This window comes from Asterias amurensis, chromosome 19, assembly GCF_032118995.1.
Source record: "Asterias amurensis chromosome 19, ASM3211899v1".
NCBI lineage: Eukaryota > Metazoa > Echinodermata > Asteroidea > Forcipulatida > Asteriidae > Asterias > Asterias amurensis.
The window spans coordinates 5,004,095-5,023,410 of record NC_092666.1 but is presented as its reverse complement, the minus strand read 5'-3'; the positions used below and the strand labels follow the sequence as shown (position 1 = coordinate 5,023,410).

At 39.7% G+C, this 19,316-nt stretch overlaps 1 pseudogene; it reads right to left on the bottom strand.

The window, feature by feature from the left end:
* Positions 1–2,722: 2,722 nt before the first annotated feature.
* LOC139951822 (uncharacterized) lies at positions 2,723–12,392 on the bottom strand (annotated as a pseudogene).
* Positions 12,393–19,316: the final 6,924 nt, after the last annotated feature.

The following is a 19,316-nucleotide window of genomic DNA, read 5'->3' as shown; positions in this document are numbered from 1 at the left end:
CAACCAGTATCAACAACCAAACAACATGTCTTCTGCATTAGGCCCGCCAGACACACCCCCTCCCTCCCCCAACATCGGAGGAGCTATCTGAAACCATGTTGAAATGACCAATAACACTATCCCAATGAAAAGCATCAACTGCTAGACAAATTGTCCGCTGCATTTTGCCCCAAAGGACACCCACCCCCTCCCCCTCTCTGGGTCAAAACCAAGTTGAAATGACCAATAACACTTTTCTCCATACAACATGTACAAGCATTAACTGCCAGACAAATTGTCTGCCGCTTTAGGCCCCCCCCCCCACCCTCGGAGGAACCACCTGAAACAATGTTGAAATGACCAAAAACGCTATTTCCTAAACAATGTATAAGCCGCCGGACAACTGTTTTGTTGCATTAGGCCCGCCAGACAACCACCCCCTCCTCCCCACCCCCTGGGTTAACCATCACAGTAACCACCTGAAACCATGTTAAGATGACCAAAAACAGTATACCGATACATAGTATCAGCCACCACACAATGTTTTGCTGTGTAAGGATGCAGACACCCCCCACCCAACATTGGAGTAACCTCTAGAAACCAAGTTGAATATGACCAGTAACACTATTCCCAATGAAAAGATCAACAGCCAGACAAATTGTCTGCCGCATTTTGCCTGCCAGACACCCTATATCCCCTCTCCCTGGGTTTACCATCTGAGAAAGTACCTGCAGTTGAAAATGACCAATAACACTATTCTTCATTCAAGCATCAACCACTAGACAAGTTTTCTGCTGCATTAGGCCAGCCAAACCTCCCCCCCCCCCACATCAGAGGAGCCCCATGAAGCTATGTTTAAGTGACCCAAAACTCTAATCCCAATACAAAGTAGCCTCTGCTTTGCTGAATTAGGCCTGCCATGGAAAGCACCCCCCCCCCCCCCACCCTCCGAAGTACCACCTGAAACGAAGTTCAAATGAACGATAACAGCATTGCCAATGAAAAGTATCAGCCACTAGACAAATTGTCAGCTGCATTTTGCGCCCAGACACCCACCCCCCCCCCCCTCCCTGGGTTTACCATCTTAGAACACCACCCCCTTCCCCTCTCTTGGTCAAAACCAAGTTGAAATGACTAATAACACTTTTCTCCATACAAGCATTAACCGCCATACAAACTGTCTGCCGCTTTAGGCTGCCATACAACCCCCCCCCCCCCAACATCGGAGGAACCACCCGATGAAACATTATTGAAATTACCAAAAACACTATTTCCTAAACAACATACATGTATGAGCCGCCAGACAAATGTTTTGCTGCATTAGGCCCACCAGACAACCCCCCCCCCCCCCCCCCCCCCCCCCGTCAGAGTAACCACCTGAAATCATGTTGAAATTACCAAAAAAGTATACCGAATACATAGTATCAGCGACCAGACAATGCAGACACCCCCCCCTCACCCAACATTGGAGTAACCACTTGAAACCAAATTGAATATGACCAGTAACTCTATTTTCAAAGAAAAGATCAACAGCCAGACAAATTGTCTGCTCTTTTTTGCCTGCCAGACACCCTCTATCCCCTCTCCTTGGGTTTGCCATCTGAGAAAGTACCTCCAACCAAGTTGAAATGACCAATAACACTATTCATCATACAATAAGTATCAACCACCAGACAAGTTTTCTGCTGCATTAGGCCTGCCAGACACATCCCCCCCACATCAGAGTAGCCTAATAAAACCATGTTTAAATGACCCACAACACTAATCCCAATACAAAGTAACCTCTGCTTTGCTCGATTGTTGACTTTGATGGATTTGAATCTTGTAAAAGTTACCTTACACTCAGCCACCTCATTGTATCCATTCTTCTGCAGGGTGTATTTTCCTCCAATTTCGTCGATTCTCAATCCCGACTGTGAGACGTCTCCCTACTTCGAGCCACCTTCTCACCGGACCTGGGCGAAGAACGCTTCTTCCTACACAGGGATGTCCTTGACACCTGTTTTGTCTTGGGCTTAAGAAAACGTCTTGAAAGTTTACTTGTGTGCGTGTTGACATTGGGATGTTAACGGCTACATTGGGATCTAGCTTGTAAATTCTGTAAGAAGAAAGACAGACAAAAATCAGTTAATTTCTTTTTTCAGAACTATAAAGTCTCCTGATGTATGAGTTAATACAAAACAAGCAATACACAACATTGTGGCTGGTATAAATATTATTGTTTCTTTATTTAAATAAAACTCCACCAACATAAAATAATTGTAAATGATAAAAGTAATATAACATATTTAGAAGTTTCAATAGGCCGATGGTTTACTACAACACATAGTTAAAGCTTTAGTTATGCGTATTGTATAATAAATAACTAAAAACAATAAATTGTGTAATTTTATCCAACGAGATCATGAAAACAACGTTTGCACAGGAAAGCCAGCGTCAGGTCAGGGATGGATTCCTCAGAACACTCACTCATTGCTTCCTTAATTTAGTTTAGATAACAAAATGACACACCAGGACAGGTCGAACCATCACACTCAAAAAGAGCGGGAAACTTTCTAAGTCCAACTTCTTATCCAAATGCCATTTTTAATTACCCATTGATGTCAAATGCAAAATCTCGTTTGAGTAAAATAAGCTATGGGGGCCTACTTTATTTTATTTAATAACAAACAAGTAAATGTGGAACTTTCACCAAAATGTGAAAACAAATTGTGAAACTTTGTTGTAGTAGTTTTGTTTGTTGTGAAGAGTGAATATCAATAGATGTGTAAATTGGACCCCTTAAAGAAACTGAACACCTTTGGTTATTGTGAAAATTTGAACTCAATTGGTCGTCGAAGTAGTAACATAATGGAAGAAAAACACCCTTGTTTACACGATCTCTTGTGCTTTTAGATGCTTGATTTTGAGACCTTAAAACAAATTGTAAGTCCCGAAATCATTTTTTTGTTCATAAACTAGTGGAAAATTACTTCTTTCTCATTACTTCAGAAGGGAAAAATTTCTCAAATGTTTTAAACTATCAACAGCTCTCCATTGCTCTTTAACAAGTCAGTCTTTATGCTGACAGTGATTACCAATAGTGTCCAGTGCCTTCAGGGTCAACCTAATAATTCGCTATTAAAAGTACCATCAATTGGTTTCATATAAAGGCTTTGTACTACATATTTTAGTACTTTATACAATGTAACGAACGCTTGATTGTAGAATGAAACTATGGTTCTACTCTGGTTTTTCATTTAAAGATCACCAAGTGGTACTTTTAATTAAACATAGCATACAACATCAACTGAAATTATCTTCAAGTACGCGCTAATTCTCCAATCAAATTGGCAGAATGGAGTGGTGATAAAAACCTATATTGCACGGCTAATATCACTACCATGCGTCATGTGTGTTCTATGTCACGCGCCAAGTTTGCTTAAAGATAAATACGTTATCACACGCTCGCTCGTGGAAATACGGAAAATATAGCGCGTCTGCGTCCCATATCCAACTCGGCCTTCGGCCTCTTTGGATATGGAACGCAGAGGCGCTATATTTTTCCGTATTCCACTCGCGCTTGTGTGATAACTTATATAATAAGATACTAAAAGCTTTAAGCTCAATACTCTACAGATCTGAAACAGCAATAACATTTCATAAACCTCCCCCAGAATAGATAGCATAGAATAATAACTTTCTAGAAGTTTGAGTCCAGACACCAATTGTAAAACTATAGTTAAGTTCGGGAAACAAATAAAATGCAAAAACAAACAAAAACCAGAACCTTAAAAATAAAACAATAATGCTGAAAAATACTGATACTGATAACGCACTGCAGGCCAATTTCATGTAGCTGCTTAAACAGACAATTTTGCTTAACATTTCCTTGTCTGCTGAGCAAATTTAAGCAGGAAACAAGCAAAAGATGGACCATGTGACATGGTTCCTTGCTGGTATCTTTTTAGTCTGGTAACAAGAAATGTGTTTGTGCCATGGAATTATATATACGAACTAGAGGGCACACGAGCGATGCTTCGTGCACAAAGGCCACGGGACCGCAAGATGATAAGCGCATCATTCTGCACGCGCGTTGAATACGAAATACATGTTTGAATTTTTGTATTGAACGCTCACGCGATGCTGTTTGTTCAACTTACAAAATGGCCGCACAAACACACGCTGTGAGATAGCTGTGTTGTCAACTTAAAAAATGGCCGCCTGCTCGCATACCGGGGCGCGTATATAGGTCAGTGCGCGCTCTAGTTCTTATATAAAACTCTACGGTTTGTGCTTGCTAAAAGTAGCTATATGAAATTGGGCACTGATGTTAATGCTACTGTACAAGTACATTGCATGGTTTGTTAATACTATCACAGGTAGTACGCATCTTAATTAAAAAAAAAACCAATAAGGACTGAACACGTTTGGTTTTTGTCAAAGACCAGTATTCTTACTCGGTGTATCCGAACATATATGCATAAAGAAACAAGAATGTGGAAATTTGGACTCAACTGTTCATTGAAGTTGCAAGAAACTGATGAAAGAAAAAATCACCCTTGTTGTATAAAATAGTGTGCTTCTGGCCAATTTTTATACATATTATTTTAGTGAGAAATTATCTCTTTATAGGAAGTCGTTTCTCACAATGTTTTATACTATCAACAGTCTTCCGTTGCTCGTTACCAAGTAATGTTTTATGCTAAGAAAGGCCTATTTTGAGTAATTACCAAATGTGTACAGTGCCTTTAAAACAGTAAGTTAACTTTGTTCCTTGTTATAAGTTTTGCTTTTTATACAAACCCTACTATCCCATATAACATCATATAATTGTTTTAATTTGTTGTTGTATTCATGCCCTTATGGAAAGGGTCTGCTTTGTGTATGGCATCCTGTCACATAATTTGATATTAACAAGTCCACGGTGCTAACTCATTTAGGGGTCAGCACTGCATACCAGTTGATTATGAGTAATGGGGAGAGGGTGATAGTATAAAACTTTGTGAGCTCAAATTTTCTCAGGTTTGTTATTTTGTGCATATGTTGAGATACACCAACTGTGAAGACTAGTGTTTGACAATTACCAATAGTGTCCAGTGTCTTAAAAGCCAAGTTAAATAATTATACATCTGAGGTGGTTTAATACATTTTAAAGCAACTGGTACAATTGTAGCGTCATTGTTGCAGTTAATATGTATAAAACTCAAGGATAACAAAACAATAAAACCTAATTAAAAAACTTCGGGATTGACGCCTTCTTCCGGTACTTTCTTATGGCTGATGCTTCTGGTGTGATGACCAGGAAACGCTGCAGAGAGCTCATCACCTTGGGATTTCTGTGGTGAACCCCAAGGTGATGGGATGACAGCATCTTTTCTTGGAGATTTCTCCGTTGATCGTGTTGGCGATGGAGGCTCTGAACCGACTGACTTTGGTGAAGCATTACCAAATTCATCACTGTGACAAAAATGACGTCGTCTGAGCGACTGGACTTCAAAATGGTTGACCTCACCAGTCTTATCGGACCTCTCCTTAGGATTTTGCTTGGTGACCACCTGAACCTCAAGATTCCCATTGGTGTTCTGGTCGGCAGACTATGGGGCTCTCTTGATGGGCTTGGGTACCATCACTATGGACTATGATGACAGGTGTTTTGGATGAGGCCTGTTGAGCTGCTCACAGTTTGAATCATACTCCCAATCAATCAAGTCAAGCGCCATCTAGAGGCTCGAGCCTGCTCAGTGATTTTTCTCCAGATGTTCCGGTCCAGCATGAAGGAGCGTAGTTCTTCAGTGCTGGTCAAGCCGATGTCTCATTTCAGTGTGTCTAGGTAGGAGAGTCATCTTCTCCCACGAGAAGCCTTGCCTTGGGTGGGCTCCCAGAGGATGATTGGGCAAGGGGCAAGCTCTGAGTGGCGGACACAGTGCCAAGCAAGCTTGAGGCGGCGTTCACGGATCTTCTCTGTAGCCTTTGGCCAGCCATTGGAGTTTCTCATGTGGTCTTGCCAGGGGATGTTTAGGGTCATACGCTGCATCCTGGTGTAGCAACCATCCAGAGACTTCTCCATCCTGGTGGTTAGGGTCTAGGTCTCATCTCCGTATAGTAGCACTGACTCCACTGTTGTGACAAAAGGTGATCTTTTCACTCCCACTCCAGCGCTGCTGCGTGCTGCAGATGAAAATAAACATTACACAATAACTTTACATTTCTAATACAAGCAATTTGGAAAGAAACAACAAGAATTTTCACTACTGGCACTACAATTATTTATTGTTAATAGGGTTATGGGTCAGTCAGTTTTTTAAACCCAGGATTTGAGCTGCCTCTAGCCATCGGGCTAGCTCGGTGGTCTAGTTGTAGGACATCTGCTTTAGCAATGCAAAGGTCGCGCGTTCAAATCCCACTCGAGTGATTTGCATATTATATTTGTTTTCACAGGGTACAGTGGTTAAAACACATCAGTGTAAAGGTTAAAAACAAATTATAAACCCAGAAATGGTTCAATTAATAAATGCATTCTCATTCAGGGACAATCGATAAAAGGAATGACGATCTCAAAAACAAGTACAAAGTTATATCTTTAAAGGGTTTTGGTACCTTTTGTATAACAATTTTGACATTACATAAATCCCTATGCACTGTGAATGATGTACATGTATTATACAATTTTAGCAACATTAGTTTTAAAGTTTTACGAAGAAAACAAAAGGCAAAACCAAACAGCAAGGTTTTCAGGAGAGTAGCGTAAATACGTTTTACATGCTAAGATCACTTTTGTTTCATGAAACGAAAACTACTTTCATAATATTTTTTTACTCATGTCTCAAAACTTACAACCTCAGCAAGGCAATTAATATTTTAGAAGCCTTCTACCACCATTATCTTCAAACCGGATAGTTTAATGTATATCTGTTGACATTGAGTTTTGTGTTGTACAAAAGGTATCCAAACCCTTAAGTACGGTGTTGCTGAGATGTAATCTTGAATAAGAAAAAAAACAGTGTCTCTTACAGAGTCTTCCTCCGCTTCCTGTTATCCTTCATTTGACTCTCCAGCTCAGCTCTTTTGCTCTCTTGGGTTTTGTGCAACTGAGAAAATGAGAAAACATTCATAATGTTATAATTTCTTTAGAGTGACCATTAGCATCGGCGTCAATCTGTCTTAAAAGATGGGGGGAGGAACATTGTTAGTCATACCATCTACGGCGTGGGGTCCCGCCTCGCTTAAGAGCCCCAGGAAAATTTTAAGGCCATTTATGCTCTCTAGTGCAATCTTATGAGTCTGAGGGAAGATGTGCCCCATCTGAGATCTTGGAAATTAATGGCTATTTCGAGCTATGACAAATGATGCACCATTTAAATGCTATCCTGGTTATTAGCTAAAAACCAACTCAGTTATAGCTGCGTATACAAATTATTTCTACATATAATGCTCAGACGGCGGTTCATTCCTAGCATCGTCAAGGGTGGATTAAGACAGGAAATTCTATAAAGGGGGTGGGGGCTTGTTGGTAGGGCAAACCAATTAAAGATGGAGCATGCTATAAAGCGGAATGCAAAACCCTTTTTCGGCCTGGGGAAAACTTTGCATTCTAGATGTTCTCTGGTGCAAACTTAGGCCAATAGGCAAAACGAATGGAACAGAACATTTATAAAGCCTTTTAAATGTGAGCAGCAGTTGTATATAACCTTTTTGGTTAACATCATCTTCATGTGCGGATCTATTAGCATGCTCGTGTGAAACCTTTACGGCGTGGGTCGGGCCCGTTTAAGGGCCTGGGAACAGTTCACATTCTAGATGCTCTGTGGTGCAATCTTAGGGCAAATGTCAACAAGAGGCAAAAAGAATGGAATAGAGCAAAGCCTTTAAAATGTGAGCAGCAGTAGAACCTTTTGAGTTAACAGCATCTTCAAGTACGGATCTACATACATGACACAAGTTGTAGGGGGCAAATGAGTCCGGGCTCGCCTAAAGACTCTGGACACTATTGGTAATTTTCAAAGACCAGTCTTCTCACTTGGTGTATCTCAAAGTGCCTAAAATAACAAACCTGTGAAAATCTGAGCTCAATCGGTCGTTGCGAGATATTAATGCACAAAACAAAAAAACACCTGTCACACAGAGTAGTGTGCTTTCAGATGCTTGATTTCGAGACCTTGCATTCTAAATCTGAGATCTTGAAATGAATTTCATGAAAAATTACTTCTTTCTCGGGAACTACGACACTTCAGAGGGAGCCGTTTCTCGCAATGTTTGATACTATCAACCTCTCCCCATTGCACGTTACCAAGTGAGGTTTTAGGCTGATAATTATTTTGAGTCACTACCAATAGTGTCCACTGCCTTTAATCAGGCCTGGATCCTAGATGCTGTTTGGCTTCTCACACTAATGCTCAAACGTTGACAAATTGCACCTCCCCCTTGAAACAGTGGAAGGGACTATCCCCCAACCCCACCCCCCCCCCCCCCCCCCATTTTTGAAGGGTGGAGGGCATAAACTCAAATGTTTGCTGTAACTAATGACTTGTCTTTATCTTGAAACTCAAGTATTGCACCGTATAAGACCAAACCCTGTGTCCCGTCAATGGCATCAATCATAATGTTTGAGCATTCGTGTGAGAAGCCAAATAGCATAGGGTCCAGGCCCGCTTATAGACGATGTGACCTATGTTTACATTCAAACCACCCTCTGTTGACAAAACACTCTATACGTCATGTTTCGCCGGGCACCTGAGTTGCGCAGTCACAGTAAGATTGCGTACACTTTCTCGCTGGCTGCCAAAACACAAAGGTTTTGCCCGGCAGTATGCGCGCGAATCATGTTATGGTTTTCGTGTGATGTCAGAGGTCACATCGTCTATAGGCACGGGAAAATTCTGCATTTTAGATGCTCTGTGGTGCAATCTTCGGTCAATTTTGAGAGGGGACGTTTGATATAGTGTCCCCCACCCTTCTAAAAAGTTGTGTCATCCTTAGCCCCCAGGATTAATGCCCATGGCGAGACACAGGGTTGGTCTTACACAGTGCAATACTTTGGCTTCATGATCAAGGTGGTCAAAAAGATGGGGGGGGACATTTGATATTGTGCCCCTCTCCCCTTGTCACACCCCACCCCCACCTATTTGATGCCCACCACCATTAGTAGAATTTGAAACTTTGTATGGTGGAATTATAACTATAAGAACATTTTGTGATAACACCGTGTGAGTCTCTTTTTGAATAGTGTTGGTTAGGAAAAGAACTATTGGTTAAAGACTCATGTTTCTATTAATATACGCTGATCATCTACAGGAGAAAAATCATAAGACTGTACTTACCGTTTGTCTAGACGCTACTGCTCGCCGAATGTACTTCTGTAGGGCTTCTCTACGCAACCTACAATAGCCAACAAATATCGGACAAATTTACATCAGCTGCTGTTAAACGAAGAAATTCAGTCTGAATGATCTACATGTGTAGTTGCATGTTTTGTGTGCATTTGATCACTAGGCATAGTTAATTTTTTACAGTATTACATTTAACAATCACCAGTTTCTTAAAAGCTCAGAAATGCCTAGTTCATTTTGATGGGCCATAATAAATAATTTGCAGATATTAATTACCTATTTGTCTTTTTAAAGACAAATTTGTCTTTTTAAAGACAAATAAAGCACTTGTATTTTAATCCAACGAAGTCTTTGGGGGAAAAAAGTACCTACATGTGAGGTGAAACTAAACATGGATTGGAAATCACTAACAAGGCAATACTTTTTTTAGAAACCTCTTTCATCAGTGAAAAGGGTACAAAAGAATTTAGGCATTGCATGGTGAGGTATCAATATATATTTGGTTTGCGGTAACAAACACCATGTGTGTTTCTACTTGCCAGGTAGAGTTTGTTCTTTAGAGAACTGTCTTGCTTTATTTTACTACCGCAAAGAGTAGAATATCAGATTTTGGGGAAACTTGTTCTGAAAAGAACTGTCCTGCTTTGTAAATATACCCTGGCGCAGGTATAGAAAATTGGCTGGGACAACTACTTTAGCTTTATAGGATCATAATTAACCGCACTACCCCGGAGTCAGTCTCTTGACGATGACTAGAGCAAGCTAGTCAAAATGTTGAGACCAATTCAAGAACTGAATAGTGATTTGGTTCCCTATTGGGCAATCCCTATAGGCTTCTGCTTGCTTTTTGTTGATATGTCTCTAATTATTTTACTAATAATGCAAAAGTTATACATTTCTACTTATTGTTGCTGTGTGTTTTGAAGTTTTTAAAGCCTGGGTGAATAAATAAATAAACAAATAAATAAACTACTTGATGGATTGGTATTGGACGAAAATTAAGTACAGTTTCAATAAAAAGGGACAAAGCTTTATGGAAAGATTTCTCCAAATGTAATAACCTGTGTGGAGCTCTTGGTTGTCTCTTAGTCTTTTATCCATATGCTTCAAGTCCTCTGCATTGTTCTCACTAAGCCTCTTCCTTGATTCAACCTCTTCCCTGCAAACAGCCAATCAAAACAAACAAAGCTCGGTAAATAACACCAAACTCACAAATCTCAACTCATGTTAATCCGGCATGGTTAGGCCTGTCGTCTTCTTGATACTCCAAGGGTTTATGAAGATGCACCAAAAATTCAATCCATACTCAGTGATACTGCCTCTTGAAATACATAATTCTAAAAACACCCCCTTTCTGGAGCTCCGGCCCTGGCCCCACGCGTCGACCTGGTATTCTTTTAAAAGGTAAGAGCCCATAATTTAATAACAACAAGTATGCTAGTAGCTGGGTTAAACAACAGAGGAACTGCAGTTGAAATGACCAGATAGAGAAAGGACCAATAACACTATAATTAATACCAGTAACAGCCACCAGACTTGAGATTTGCTGAATTGGGCCCGCCAGACACCCCCCCCCCCCCTCTCTTGGGTTAAAGATCTGAGGAACCACCTAAAACCAAGTTGAAATGACCAATGATGACACTATTCCCAATACCAGTATCAGCCGCCCTACAAAAAAATTGCTGCATCCAGGGGCCTGCCAGACACCCCCCGCCCCCCGGGTTAAACATCAGAGGAACAGCCTGAAACGCAGTTGAAATGACCATAGAGAATTAGGACGATTAACACTATTCTTAATACCAGTATTCAGCTGCCTGACAGAAGTTTTGCTGCATTGGGCCCGCCCGACACCCCCCCCCCCCCTACTTAAGTTAACATCAGAGGAACCACCTCTAACAAAGTTGAAATGACCAATGACACTATTCCCCAAACCAGTATCAGCCGCCTGACAAGGTTTTTGCTGCATTGGGCCCGCCAGACTCCTCCTATCCCAACCCCCAGGTTAAACATCGGAGGAGCCACATAAACCAAGTTGAAATGACCAATAACACCATTCCCTATACAAAGTTGGGGGGGGGGAGGAGCAGAGCGTCTGCCAGGCCAAATGCAGCAAAACATTTGTCTGGCGGGTGACACTTTGTTTTTGGAAAAGTGTTTTTGGTCATTTCCACTTGGTTGCAGGTGGTCCCTCCGATATTATGTTAAAGGGGCGGAGGAGCGGGATGTCTGCAGGCCTAAGCAATTTGTCTAGCAGTTCATACCTGTGGATGTAAAGGGTTTTAAACCAGAAAGGGTTTTCAACCTATTACAGTTGCTCAGATCTCTTGGTGTTATCTCCTTTCATAAATTTTGAACAAAAGGTTGTATAAACCTAGAGTTTTCAAAGTAGCAGAGTATAGCTTTTGCTCTTTTCAGATTTCCAAAAATTAAATAAAAAATGACAAGGGTCGAAAGACAACTCATTTTGCCTTAAAGCATCATTGTACAAACTTAAAGTCACCTGGAAGTAGAATTTTTTTCTTTCAAACATAAGAGTTTATAATTTTTTTAGTAATTGTTTGTCACGATTTATATGTTAAAAAAATATATAAAGTTGTTTGGGGGCTGACTCCGCCTACCCCTTTTGTGACGCCATTCGAGGCAGACTTTGCCTGCAATGCGTATAATAAACACACGTGCATGTACGTCCAAGTCGTGAGTTGGTACATTTCAAAAAGTGTTTTTCTGCATTTAGCAGCAATACACCTGGTCGGCATTGCCGGAAAAAAACTATTTTTTTTGTTTTTAAAAGTACAAACTCACGACTTGGTCCGTACATTTTGCAATTGTGTTTACTCTACGCATTACAGGCAAAGTCTGCCTCGATTGACGTCACGAACAGCGCCTTCTCGGGTCGGGGTCTACTGTTAAATTTGTAAATAACATAAGAACTGATTTTTTAAAACCTCAGTTAACTGATTCACATTCCACTCATCAAAACACATTAGTGACAAAAGCTTTATTTTGAAAAAATACCACTTCCAGGTGACTTTAACAGCCCAATAAAACTTCTGCCCACAAATTAATCACAGAAGATGTTCAACTGCCTCACTGGCTGATGACCATTATGCAATACAAGACCTACCATTGGAACTAGTTGTGGTATTGGCAGTCTGTTTTTCAGCTGAAGTGCCAGGCGGAACATGTCAGTACTGGGCAGGCCCGCCCACCGTCGCCCACCATGGCTACAACACTGATCATCACCAATGAAGGTAAGTATTACAGTTCCAACATCAAGAGTACTGTACTGTAAACAAAAAAGGTGAAAGCAAATTGAGAAAATTGGAAAGAAGTTGTTCAATCTTCACTTACCTTCATCCATTGTTGAAATGAACGAGCTTTACCACTGATTGGTGATGTCTTTACCTCTTCCACAGAATAGAAGAAGCAGGCGTGGGTAAACAAAGCACACATCACATATCCGTACGTAGACAACGAAACAGGCCTAGGCCTAGTGTCAATTATTAATATTTTTTTGTTATAGGTAATACAGCATGTACACAAAACAATGAGATCAACTGGATTATTAGGCCCAAAGAGAAGAAACACAGCACTAGTAACCTTAATAATCAACCACTTGATGATTGGGTACTCCGGAACTTCTGTAACTACGGTAAAACACTACCATATCGTAACTGGTAAATAACAAACTTTCCCATGCACACAGCAAACCATCAATGATTGATCATCACACTGATCACGAGCCCCATACTTAAAAAATACCAATATCCCATCTTTAGAGATAACAAAATAAGAAAAGTCCTACTCACTTTTATACTGCACGGACGCGCGATAATTAACTGGTTGATGGATGAAGAATAATCTGTGATTTTTAAGGCGATTTCGTGAAATTATTGGAGAACATTGGTGAAGAACAATTGGCGATATAATTTGAATCATAATGAAATTAGCCTGTCAATAGAGGGCGCTATCAAAGTTCAATTTGTATGACTTTTTCCAATATTTTTGTGCAGAAATCCAGCCTTCTATTTATTTGGTCGTTATTATACAGCATTTTTCATAATATGAGCAGTGGAATGTATTGCCTGTCAGGAAATAGACTGGAACGTAGGCCTAATTTCATTATGCCTGGAAGCACAAACACTTGCTAAGCACAGAAAAAAAAGCTTAAAGGCAGTGGACACTATTGGTAATTACTCAAAATAATTATTAGCATAAAACCTTACTTGGTAATGAGTAATGGGGAGAGGTTCGTAATATAAAAGATTGTGATAAACGGCTCCCTCTGAAGTGGGTAGTTTTCGAGAAAGAAGTAATTTTCCACGAATTTGATTTCGAGATCTCAAGTTTAGGATTTGAGGTCCCGAAATCAAGCATCTGAAAGCACACAATTTTGTGTGACAAGGGTGTTTTTTTTTTTCTTTCATAGTTATCTCGCAACTCCGACGACCAATCGAGCTCAAATTTTCACAGGTTTGTTATTATATGCATATTATGTTGAGATACAGCAAGTGGGAAGACTGGTCTTTGACAATTACCAATAGTGTCCAATGGCTTCTGGCGACCCCAAAATTTAATGTAAGAAGCGTCACTGCGGTAATGCTTCTCAGATTGTGTTTCTATAGGAACTATTCTTCCCATTATGACAATGAAACTCTGAAAAACCAGTGGAAACAAGTTTAAGTGGTAAGAAGTACGACAGCGTTGAATAGTACAATGCATCGTTTAAGAAGTACATTTACGTCCGGGTATGGAAAACGGGGTACCACTTTTTATTCCCTCCCCTCTCCCCCCCCCCCCCCCCCCCCAAATTGAATATAAAAGCATTACCGCAGTAACGCTTCTCGGATTGTATCCCTATTGTATCCTAATTTGACTAAATTCTTTCCAGTTGGACCATATTGAACTCTGGAATGCCATAAAACTTTATACATGCGGTGAGGAGTAGGGCCTATAGCAGTTGGATAGTAGGCCCTACAGTGCAAGTTTTAGATAAAAAAAATTATACTTCGCTTCCTGTTACAAACGCTTGACCCCCCCGATCATAACACGCATTACCGCGGTAATGTTTCTCGGATTATATTCCTATTGGGATTATCCTTCCTATTTTTATTCTCCCAAAAAATTAAAATGAGAAGCGTTAAAGGGAAGGTACACGTTTGGTAGTTACTCAAAACAATTAACTTAAAAACTGACTTGGTAACGAGCATTGGAGAGCGGTTGTTCATGGTATAAAACATTCTGGGAAACGACTCCCTCCGAAGTAACGTAATTTTTGAGAAAGGGGTTATTTCTAACTAAAATATTAAAAGACTTCTAGCTAAAAGTATTTTATTCCTATCTGCAAGCACACTTCGATGGCCAATTGAGCCCAAATTATGACAGGCTTGTTATTTTATGCTTATGATGGGATACACTAAGTGAGAATACTGGTCTTTGACAATTACCAAACGTGTACAGTGCCTTTATTGCCTCCCAGATTGTATTCCTATAGATAATGTTCAACTTTCAAATAATGGGTCAGTAAAAACTTATAACTGCGGTGAAGCTTAGTAAACAGCTTTAGATAATTGCATTTTGAGAAACATTTCATCTTTTTTGTACATTAAGGGGATGAAAAAGGGGTAACAATTTTGAACCCCTCTCACAAATTGAACATAAGAATCGTTACAGCGGTAATGCTTTCCAGCTTGTATTCCTATATAAAGGGAAAATTCTTTCCATGTTGACACAAATTACACAGGTTTTTAAAAACGCAATCACTTTTTGAAATGTTTTGTTGCAGATTAATTCTATGTTTGAAGTTCTGGCATAAAGAATCGTTAACCAACGGTCTTTAAAACAAACACTTCTCAAAACAGATGTTTTACTGTGTACTATCTCTTTAATAAAACTTCCACCGTGCAAAGTTTCAAATCATATCAAAGGAAATTACTGACTGGGCAAATTGTAAATGATTTTGGGGTGAACAAAGACAAATTCACTGGAGTGGGATACAAACCAAATAACTTAAGGTTTTTCCGGATTTTTTATAGGTTAACAAATCATAATTCACACAGGCCCCTTTTCCTTTGACATTTTGACTAAACAATGCACGGTTGTTTTACAGGGCAGGGGTATTTCTACTATTTTTTAACAATGATCAGTCTACATCACACAGTTGTTTCCTGTTTCACATGACCAATGCATTTATTTTACTCAAAAGCCATACTTGTACACTGAATGTTAAGCTATATTTTTCTCTGCCTCAATAAACAGATTTGTTTATTGGTTATCCTTTACAAAACCAATTGTTTGTACTTGATTTCATGAAGATAAATGTAAGTTTGAATGAATAAAAAACCTGGCAACACAAATTGAACATTTTAAAACTTACTATAGCTTAGACCTAATGGCAAAAGAAAACACTTCAAAGTAAAGTGATTGATAATTATGTTAATGAGCATTACCAGCAATGACATACGGATACTAAAAATAACATAATGCCAGGGAGCTGATACACAGTCGAGTTATGATAATGCATTAAAGTTAATAAACTGCAAACTAAGAAAGCTTAGACGGAAGTTTTACTGAAAATTCATGAAATTTATAAAAATCCATTCATAAATACCCAAGACAGTTTCGCTACTCCTATTGGTTGAGAGCGCTACACCTGAGGTGTTTAAATGGTTGAGAATGACCAGGGCCCAATTTTATGGCTCTGCTTACCGCCGAATTCCGCGCTTACCATCACGATTCCCCGCTTACGTGCAAGCGCCAAATTTCTGAGCTAGGCTTTTAAGCGTAGAATGCCTAGAAGCGTGGAGTAGGCTTGCGCAAAAGCCAAAATTCGTCGCAAGCCCGTGAAATACACTTGCCATATACACATAATTCACTGCTTCCGTAAGCGCTGATTCTTTGCTTACGGAAAGCAGAGCCATGATATTGGGCCCAGCTGGAGCTGTTTATAACCAGCTTTCTGTGCTAGCCTTTTAAGCAGAGAATGCCTAGAAACGTGGAGTAGGCACGCGCAAAAGCCAAAATTCGCCGCTAACCGGTGAAATACGCTTGTCGAATACACAGAATTCCCTGCTTCCGTAAGCGCTGATTCTCTGCTTACCGTTAGCAGTGCCATGAAATTAGGCCCAGCTGGAGCTGTTTATAACCGGATTTCTTTGCTAGCCTTTTAAGCGTAGAATGCTTAGAAACGTGGAGTAGGCATGCGCAAAAGCCAAAATACGCCGCTAACTTGTGAAATACGCTTGCCGTATACACAGAATTCCCTGCTTCCTTAAGCGCTGATTCTCTGCTTATCGTAAGCAGTGCCATGAAATTGGGCCCAGCTGGAGCTGTTTATAACCGGCTTTATGTGCTAGCCTTTAAAGCGTAGAATGCCTAGAAACATGGAGTAGGCACGCACAAAAGCCAAAATTTGCCGCTAACCCGTGAAATATGCTTGCTGTATACACAGAATTCCCTGCTTCGGAGAGCGCTGATTCTCTGCTTACGGTAAGCAGTGCCATGAAATTGGGCCCAGCTGGAGCTGTTTATAACCGGTTTTATGTGCTAGCCTTTCAAGCGTAGAATGCCTAGAAACGTCATGCGCAAAAGCCAAAATTCGCCGCTAACCAGTGAAATATGCTTGCCGTATACACAGAATTCCCTGCTACCGTAAGCGCTGATTATCTGCCTACCGTAAGCAGTGCCATGAAATTGGGCCCAGCTGGAGCCGTTTATAACCGGATTTCATTGCTAGCCTTTTAAGCGCAGAATGCCTAGAAATGTGGAGTAGGCACGCGCAAAAGCCAAAATTTTCCGCTAACCCGTGAAGTACGCTTGCCGTATACACAGAATTCCCTGCTTCGGTAAGCACCGATTCCCTGCTTCGGTAAGCACTGATTCTCTGCTTACTGTAAGCAGAGCCATGAAATTGGGCCCAGCTGGAGCTGTTTATAACCGGCTGGTTTCCGCGTGTCAGGCTTGCACGTACGCCAATATACTCATGCCAAACACGCAATTCATAGCTTTTAGTAACAGGGCATAATGTAAGTGCGCACACATATCTATTTCTAAGCGCGCTTTTTAACAAAAGGGCATTACTATTAATGGGAATAAAAGAGTAGTTACTTGTTCTTAAACGTATGTTGCCGTGCAATAAAGGCCCTCGCCATCTGCTCGGGCCTTTATCACCTGGCAATGACCCTGCTGGTTTTAAAGGGCCAATAAAGAATTTGTCGCTTCCCTTTTGTTCCCCTATCAAACGTCCATCAATTGAACAGATAAACAGTTCTTGAACTTGGTTCATGATCTGCTCTAATGAACAGGTTATGAACTGTTTTAGGCATGGTCATTGACTGATCATGAACATTCTTGAAAGTTCATCGAGCCTGATGGGGTATATTGGTTAAATGCATAGAGCTATATATACATACGTATATACAGCTGTATTGTTTGATGACAATTAGTTAACAACAGGGTGGACCACGTGAAGGTTGTCATCTCCCACCCCACAAAAGGGATCGTAATAAATTTGAGTGTGTAACCATTACAACAATTGCTTATTTGTAATGTTACCCCTCTCTGAAAATTATTTATCACTATTATTTTATATTATTATTATAATATAAAATCTTGTTAATGAGTACTCTATTCAGCTAAGACAATGCCATGACCTTTGTAATTATTAAACCTTGTTAATGAGTACTCCATACAGCTAAGACAATGTCATGACCTTTGTAATTATAAAACCTTGTCAATGAGTACTCTATACAGCTAAGACAATGTCATGACCCTTGTAATTATAAAACCTTGTTAATGAGTACTCTATACAGATAATGTCATGACCTTTGAAATTATTAAACCTTGCCAATGAGTACTCTATACAGCTAAACAATGTCAATACCTTTGTAATTAAATAACATCGTTAATGAGTACCCTATGACATTGTCAACACCTTTGTAGTTAAATCACCTCGTTAATGAGTACTCTATGACAATGTCATTCCCTTTGTAATTAATTAACCTCGTTAATGAGTACTCTATGACATTGTCATTCCCTTTGTAATTAAATAACCTCGTTAATGAGTACTCTATGACATTGTCATTCCTTTTGTAATTAATTAACCTCGTTAATGAGTATTCTATGACATTGTCATTTCCTTTGTAATTAAATAACCTCGTTAATGAGTTCCCTATGACATTGGTAATACCTACGTAATTAAATCATCTCATTGGTGAGTACTCTATGACATTGTCATTCCCTTTGTAATTAATTAACCTCGTTAATGAGTACTCTATGACATTGTCATCACCTTTGTAGTTATATAACCTCGTTAATGAGGTCTCTATGACATTGTCATTCCCTTTGTAATTAATTAACCTCGTTAATGAGTACTCTATGACAATGTCATTCCCTTTGTAATTAATTAACCTCGTTAATGAGTACTCTATGACATTGTCATTCCCTTTGTAATTAAATAACCTCGTTAATGAGTACTCTATGACATTGTCATTCCTTTTGTAATTAATTAACCTCGTTAATGAGTATTCTATGACATTGTCATTTCCTTTGTAATTAAATAACCTCGTTAATGAGTTCCCTATGACATTGGTAATACCTACGTAATTAAATCATCTCATTGGTGAATACTCTATGACATTGTCATTCCCTTTGTAATTAATTAACCTCGTTAATGAGTACTCTATGACATTGTCATTCCCTTTGTAATTAATTAACCTCGTTAATGAGTACTCTATGACATTGTCATTCCCTTTGTAATTAATTAACCTCGTTAATGAGTACTCTATGACATTGTCATCACCTTTGCAATTATTTAACCTCATAATGAGTATTCTATGACATTGTCATCACCTTTGGTATTAATTTACCTCGTTAATGAGTACCCTATGACATTGTCAATACCTTTGTAATTAAATCAGCTCTTTAATGAGTACTCTATGACATTGTCATGACCTTTGTAATTAAATAACCTAGTTAATGAGTACTCTATGACATTGTCATTCCCTTTGTTATTAACTAACCTCGTTAATG